General features: G+C 45.9%; 1 long non-coding RNA gene across 1 annotated transcript in view; it reads right to left on the bottom strand.

Annotated features, from left to right (window-relative positions):
* Positions 1-818: 818 nt before the first annotated feature.
* The window catches only part of LOC141101337 (uncharacterized), a 78,806-nt gene continuing 72,290 nt past the window's right edge, over positions 819-7,334 (bottom strand). The window contains exon 2 of the long non-coding RNA XR_012234941.1: positions 819-6,124. This is a non-coding gene — a long non-coding RNA (uncharacterized lncRNA). The remainder of the gene's footprint in view (positions 6,125-7,334) is intronic.

The following is a 7,334-nucleotide window of genomic DNA, read 5'->3' as shown; positions in this document are numbered from 1 at the left end:
GTATAGGAGTACACCTTGCCCGATGCTCCACTACGAGGTTCTGTGTCGTGGTCCAGAGGGTTCTTCCCTCAGGCACCTTTTCCATTTGTTTGCTTTCTTTAATAAACATCCTTAGTTTTTTGAGGCTCATTCTCCTGTCTCTTGTGTATCGGGTATACAGCTACCACTGCACCATCAGCAATCTAGTGAGTCCACTATACATCTTCACGCCCTGTGGGCGTAACAAGGAGGACCTGCGTCTGGAGGAGACCTCTGAAGATCTGAACATCAGAGAACTTGTGATGATAGGGCAAGGGGGTCACAGAAGCTGTCCTGAACCTCCAAACATGTCCCTATTTAGTGTGTATAATTATATATATATATATATATATATATATATATATAGTTGGCTTGTACAGAGTTTGCTATGTATATATTCTTAAGGTGTTGTATAGAGAAAGCATAGTATTGCTATGCGTTACGCGTTTCAACTAAAAAGTCTTACTCATGATCTCTGATCTCAGATCATGAGTAAGACTTTTTAGTTAAAACGCGTTGATCACCTCCACTGGTGTGCCAGGTGTGTGCTATGTTTTGGATATTTTAAGTTTGTCCAATAAAGTTTGACCTATTTTTGCCTACTCTGTCCTGAGCTGGATTCTTCCTTTCTTCTCTTGATGTTTGTTATGGCTGCTCACCACGATCCATGCTGGACATGAGTTGACCAGGGGAGTTTCTTCAGACCGGTAAGCTGACTTTCACCATTTTTTTATAGTTTTGTTTTAGGCCACTAGATGGAAATATAATAAAAAATACGGAGAAAAAATGAGTCTACCATATACAATGAAAAATAAGTATTTATTAATAAAAAAAGTTCATCAATTACATAAATAGTAAAATATTACATCCTACATCCTTGATCTTTTTGGTACTACCAAACTTTCCTTCCTCGCCATCACCGAAACCTGGCTCACCCCTTCTGACACAGCCTCTCCTGCTGCACTTTCATATGGTGGCTTCCACCTTTCTCACCCCCCCCCGCGCCCCAGCAGCAAACATGGCAGAGGAGTTGGTTTTCTCCTGTCAGATACCTGCTCCTTCACCCCAATCCCACTGCCACCCTCTGTTACCCTCCCTTCCTTTGAGGTGCACTCTGTGCGCATCTACTCCCCCTCCAACCTCCAACTGGCTGTCATCTACCGCCCCCCAGGGCCAGCCACCACCTTCTTTGACCACTTCACCACCTGGCTACTTCAGTTCCTTTCCGCGGACATCCCTACTATCATCATGGGCAACTTCAACATCCCCATTGACACTTCCCTCTCAGCTGCCACTAAACTTCTATCTCTCACTTCCTCCTTCGGCCTCACTCAATGGTCTTCTACAGCCACCCACAAAGATGGCCACACACTGGACCTCATCTTCACCCGCCTCTGCTCCCTATGTAACCTCTCTAACTCACCTCTTCCTCTCTCTGACCACAACCTTCTCACATTCTCTTCCCTCTCCACTCCATGTCTACAATCCCCACCCCGCAAACTTTCACACCCTCGCAGAAATCTAAAACACCTTGACCTACACTCATTCTCGGAATCCCTCCTCCCTCTCACATATGTAAGTTCCTTACACAATGTGGATGACAATGATGCTCTATATAACACCACAATAGCTGTAGCTTTGGAATCTGCTGCCCCACTTACACATACCAAAGCTCGCAAAATCAACAGACAGCCCTGGCACACCAGCCTGACCAAAGAACTGAGACGGCCTTCCAGGGCTGCTGAGCGCAGAAGGAAAAGATCCCACTCCAACGAGCACTTCATTGCATTCAAACAGTCCCTCACTACTTTCAAGACCACACTCGCCACAGCTAAACAAACCTACTTCTCATCTCTCATATCCTCCCTGTCTCACAACCCTAAACAGTTATTCAACACCTTCAATTCTCTCCTCCGTCCCCCAGCACCTCCTCCCTCCCCACTCATCTCAGCTGAAGACTTTGCCTCATTTTTCAAGCAAAAGATTGATAACATCAGAGACAGTTTTGGTCAACAACCCCCAGAGCCCTTCGTCCCGACTTCCCAGCCCTCCACCTCCACCTCCAAAAACCAACTTCTCCACCATTACAGAAGATCGACTCTCCACTCTAATCTCAAGATCACATCTCACCACCTGTGCACTTGACCCGATCCCATCCCACTTCATCCCAAACCTCACCACAGTCTTCATCCCAACCCTAACCCATCTCTTCAACCTATCACTAACAACTGGTGTTTTCCCCTCAAGCTTGAAACATGCCTCTATTACACCGATCCTCAAAAAGCCCTCTCTTGACCCATCCTCTGTATCTAGCTATCGCCCTATATCACTTCTCCCCTATGCCTCCAAGCTACTGGAACAACACGTCTACCTTGAACTGTCCTCCCATCTCTCTTCTTGCTCCCTCTTCGACCGCTTACAATCTGGCTTCCGGTCACACCACTCCACTGAAACTGCCCTTACTAAGGTCACCAATGATCTCTTAACCGCCAAGAGCTAGCGACACTACTCTGTCCTCCTCCTCCTGGACCTGTCGGCTGCCTTTGACACAGTGGACCCTCTCATCCCTTGGCATCACAGACTTGGCCCTATCCTGGATCTCATCATACCTAACAGCCCGGACATTCAGCATCTCCCACTCACACACCACCTCCTCACCTCGCCCCCTATCTGTCGGAGTCCCACAAGGTTCAGTCCTAGGACCCCTGCTCTTCTCCATTTACACCTTTGGCCTGGGACAGCTCATAGAATCTCATGGCTTTCAGTATCATCTCTATGCTGATGACACACAGATCTACATCTCTGGACCAGATATCACCTCTCTACTAACCAGAATCCCTCAGTGTCTGTCCACTATTTCATCCTTCTTCTCCGCTAGATTTCTGAAACTTAACATGGACAAAACAGAATTCATCATCTTTCCCCCATCTCACGTGACCCCCCCAACGAACCTATCCATTACAGTAAATGGCTGCCCACTCTCCCCAGTCCCACAAGCTCGCTGCCTCGGGGTAATCCTTGACGCTGATCTCTCCTTCAAACCACATATCCAAGCCCTGTCCACTTCCTGCCGACTTCAACTCAAAAATATTTCACGAATCCGTTTATTCCTCAACCAAAAATCTGCAAAAACCCTAGTCCATGCCCTCATCATCTCTCGCCTTGACTACTGCAACCTCCTGCTCAGTGGCCTCCCCTCGACCACTCTCGCACCCCTCCGATCTATTCTAAACTCTGCTGCCCGACTAATCCACCTGTCCCCCCGCTATTCCTCAGCTTCTCCCCTCTGTCCATCCCTTCACTGGCTCCCCATTGCCCAGAGACTCCAGTACAAAACCCTAACCATGACATACAAAGCCATCCACAACCTGTCTCCTCCATACATCCGTGACCTCGTCTCCCGGTACTTTCCTGCACGCAACCTCCGATCCTCACAAGATCTCCTCTCTACTCCCCTCTTATCTCCTCTTCCCACAATCGCATACAAGATTTCTCTCGCGCATCACCCCTACTCTGGAACTCTCTACCACAACATATCAGACTCTCACCTACCATCAAAACCTTCAAAAAGAGCCTGAAGAAACACCTCTTCCGACAAGCCTATAACTTGCAGTAACCACCGATCGACCAAACCGCTGCATGACCAGCTCTACCCTCGCCTACTGTATTCTCACCCATCCCTTGTAGATTGTGAGCCTTCGCGGGCAGGGTCCTCTCTCCTCCTGTACCAGTTATGACTTGTATTGTTTAACATTATTGTACTTGTTTTTATTATGTATACCCCTCCTTACATGTAAAGCGCCATGGAATAAATGGCGCTTTAACAATAAATAATAATAATATGCAATAAAATATATCATATTAGTATGTATGGATACACATGATCCACAAGACTGATGGCCACAGACTATGAGCAGAACATAATAGCAGGACAGAGCAAAAAATAACATATGTCAAACCAATGGTGATAGAAAGTGTTAATGTAAACATCAGGCAGCTGATTCACTCAGTATCAAGTGGCTCATATAGCCAACTGTTATGAATGAGTCACCGGAGGAGGAAAAAACAAAAATGCAAGCTAAGTCCAGAAAACCGGAGAGGTTGGTAGCTAGCGGATTGCAGACCCCTGATCCTATTCACAACAACTAACAGTAGCCGTGGAGCGTTCCTACGGTGGTCCAAGACGCCTTGTCACAGCCGGAGAGCTAAATAAGCCTAAAGAAAGAAAGGGGAAATCTAAACTGCCCCAGAGCAGACCCCAAAGCAATAGACAGCCCCCAACATGTATTGTCGGTGAAAACAGATGAAAAAACAAACACAGACAGAAAGACAGGCAGAGCAAATGATGGGGCCCAACTAACTGGATAGAACAGGACAGAAAAGATGCTGGCTGCAATCCGCAAAAACCCTACCAGAAATGTCCCAACACGTCTGATAGGAAAAACAGCCCTGAAGTCACTAGACTTCAAAATCTCTATATCAGCTCTCCGATATATTCTGAAGACAGAGCAAAAGAGATTAAACCGATCAGGGACAAAATGGAAAATCAGCAAAGCCCCAGCCGGGGCTGGCTGAACACAAAACTAAGCAAATCAGACAAAATCTCAAGGAACAATAACAGAGCAAAACTTAGCTTTAGAAGACAGAAACTGAACTGGAGGCCAGAGCTCAGAGCAGAGAAATCACCAGCAACCCTACAGGGCGTCGGCTACCTTATATCCACTCAGAGATTCCTGATGTCCAATCACAATCCACCTGTTCAGGTGACAGGTCTCTCCCATCCAAATCAGTTTCACCACCTCCTTTCACCAGCAGAGGGAGTTCATGGGACATCAAAGGTGAATGAGAAAATGAGCTCACAACAGCCAACCATGCAGTGCAATGGTATGCAGAAAATACGAGGGGAAATCCAAAAGTAATGATAATCAATAATAAACACAATGAATATAGTCAAAAAAAAATTATTTTTTTACATAGTCTCCTAACAAGTCTATACATTTAGTCCATCTCTTTTCTAAACTTAGAATTCCCTTCGAAAAAATTTCTGATCTTGACCCTCAAAAAACTCCCCAACAGCGGTTATCACATCGCTATTGTCGTCAAATTTCTTGCCCCGGAGGTGTTCCTTGAGCCGAGGAAAGAGAAAGAAGTCACTGGGGGCTAGATCTGACGAATAGGGGGGGTGTTCCACCAGTTCATACCCCGCTTCTTGAATGGTAGCCATGGCAACTGCAGCTTTGTGAGCCGGTGCGTTATCTTGGTGAAACAGCACTCCAGCCCGCAGTTTGCTGCGCTTTTTCTCCTAGATAGCCTCCCGCAATCTTCTTATTTGTTCTGCGTAGTAGGAGCCCGTATTAGTGGCTCCCTTCTCCAAATAGTCCACCATAATAATTCCTTCAGCGTCCCAAAAAACGGGCGCCATAACCTTTCCTGCTGAGCTTGACACTTTGAATTTCTTTGGCGTCGGTTCGTCGGCTCGTTTCCATGTCATCGATTGTTGTTTAGTTTTGGGATCAAAGTGGTGGATCCAGGTCTCATCCATGGTCAAAACACGTGACAAAAAATTCTCCTTGTCTGCTTAGAACTTTTCGAGATTTGCTATTGAAATGTCAACTCGTTTCTTCTTTTGCACGTCGGTTAACATTTTTGGCACCCAAGGCGCGGAGACCTTTCTCATATGCAATTCTTTTGCAAGGATTATTTGAATACTGCCATATGAGATCCCGGTGACCTCAGCTACATGCCTGATAGTCACTCTTCGATCTGCCAACACAACCTCTTCAACTTTTTTCACGTTTTCTTCATTGAGGGACGTGGATGGGTGTTCTTCGCGATGTTCATCTTCCGTCGATGTTCTTCCCAGCTTAAATTCCTTGGCCCAGCGTGCAACTGTGGAATATGGAGGAGAAGAGTCCCCCAATGTTTCCACCAAGTCACTGTGTATGTCTTTGGTAGACATTTTTTTCAAGCAGAGGTATTTGATGACAGCTCTGAGCTCGTTTTTTCCATTTTGATGTTCACTCCTTGGCAGTTCATATTCAAATGAATGTAGCTCCCGGGAATCGTGGCCTATTTAAGTGATTTTTTTTCCTGGACTAGTGGGTACCTGAGAGAGAAGAAAACATTTTATTTTAATTTCTGTGTGCAGTAGAAATAACCAATTATCATTACTATTGGATCGCCCCTCGTATAGTCTATATAGTGTAGGATAAGAGTATCATAGAAATTAAATAGTTAACATAGGAGGGGTTAGCTGAGGTGTAAAGCAGGAATAATTCCTGGTTAGAGTCACTCAGGGCTAGGTAGCCCAAAGTGCTCGGGTGGGCTAAATGCCTGAGCTACTCAGCACCCCACAAAGTTAAAGGAGGAACCCAGCCATCCAGAATCAGTGGACAAACTTAGCTACAGATACAGCAGCAGCAGCTACAGGAGCTTGGGCCACAGAAGTCACAACAGCACAGTAGGTCACTCTCCATGTGGCAGGTCATTGCTTGGACTGATGCCCTCAGATCCGGGGCGAAACAGCTGAGGTTACACCCATATGCAGTGAGGCTGGCCAGGGAGGGCGCTGAAGAGCCGTTGGAAATAGTCTGACCCAGGCTCGTGCAGTGTGCCAAGGAGAAGAGAACAGGGAAAGACGAAGTAACGTGTAACGTACAAGTTGTCGAAAATGTTGTAATGAATCTGGATGTGCTGCGAAGTCATGAAAGTAAAGTTTTACATTTTGAGTTGCACCTGGACGGTGTCTGTTTTTTCAGAAACGGCCAGAGGTGACCTTAAAGAGTGGAGAACAGACCCTGACGGCGCAGGGGACGGAGAAGCAAGTAAGCTGACCGTGGAGCGTGATTTTTAAATATTGGAAGGCCAGGGCACACAAGGCCCGATGAACTCAGCCACGTCTACGGCACTGGCTGACCTCTACAATAGAAGAATAAAAGATTTAGTGATTTGAAGCTCCAGGAGTTATCCTGCCAGGTTCCTGCTACTCTTGTCCCCTACAGTGTATTCAGACAGATACTAATTTAACCGTCAGAAAAAAAATGATACGTCTTCCTGTGCAAAACCTACACCGACTAAAGCAATTGCCAAGATCCTGTGGCGTCACCCACCATTCACAACCTTTAAGGTGCTTCCATTTTATATCAGGTCAGTGAATTAAAAGTTAGTTATATAATGGACAGGACTAAAATTCTTAGAGGTCTCATCATGGTGATATGGATGTTACCTAAAGGGCTATTCTATAATAAATGGGTAAATTTGCAGAATACTTGTAAAAAGTTTTACTTGCTATTTAATTTCCTCTTCATTCTCAATGA

This window comes from Dendrobates tinctorius, unplaced genomic scaffold (genome assembly GCF_039654945.1).
Source record: "Dendrobates tinctorius isolate UK_male_01 unplaced genomic scaffold, ASM3965494v1 ptg000116l, whole genome shotgun sequence".
In the NCBI taxonomy this organism is placed as follows: domain Eukaryota; kingdom Metazoa; phylum Chordata; class Amphibia; order Anura; family Dendrobatidae; genus Dendrobates; species Dendrobates tinctorius.
Note: the sequence above shows the minus strand (reverse complement) of the source record. Positions and strands in the feature narration are given on the sequence as shown.